Source organism: Centruroides sculpturatus, unplaced genomic scaffold (assembly GCF_000671375.1).
Source record: "Centruroides sculpturatus isolate CEXI.00-Female unplaced genomic scaffold, Cexi_2.0 scaffold292, whole genome shotgun sequence".
Classification (NCBI taxonomy): Eukaryota; Metazoa; Arthropoda; class Arachnida; order Scorpiones; family Buthidae; genus Centruroides; species Centruroides sculpturatus.
Window position 1 is genome coordinate 212,189 of NW_019384986.1, and position 523 is coordinate 212,711.

The following is a 523-nucleotide window of genomic DNA, read 5'->3' on the forward strand; positions in this document are numbered from 1 at the left end:
ACTTTTGTTTTGAATGCTTTTGTGTTGTTTGGAAATAAACTTACTTACTTTAATAAACAACTTTTATTTTTTTCAAAGTCTTCTCATCCTTCATATCTTTACTAACCGTAAAAAGCAAAATAATAAATAATAATAATAATAGGGGTGCCGTGAATTTTGTTTAATAATTTCAAGTGTGCCACCTGACAAAAAAGTTTGAGAAACACTGGCATAATATGTAATCATATACAGCATAATATAAACATACATTACAAACATGTGTTTCTATAAGATAAAGAATAGCATCTCAAGGGGCTGAATAAAATCCGTTTTTTGCGATATAACTGATTCTCGGAACATTGGATGATTTTCGGCGGACCAAGCAATCTGTTAAAACAAGATGGACCAAGCAATCTGTTAAAACAAGATTCTTTTGTATTACAATACTAATGATGGGACACTCGTCAGATGAGCATCACATGTTGTCAAGGGTTAACCCTTTTACTACGACTTGGTTGGTTGTACTATATCTTTCAAAACAACA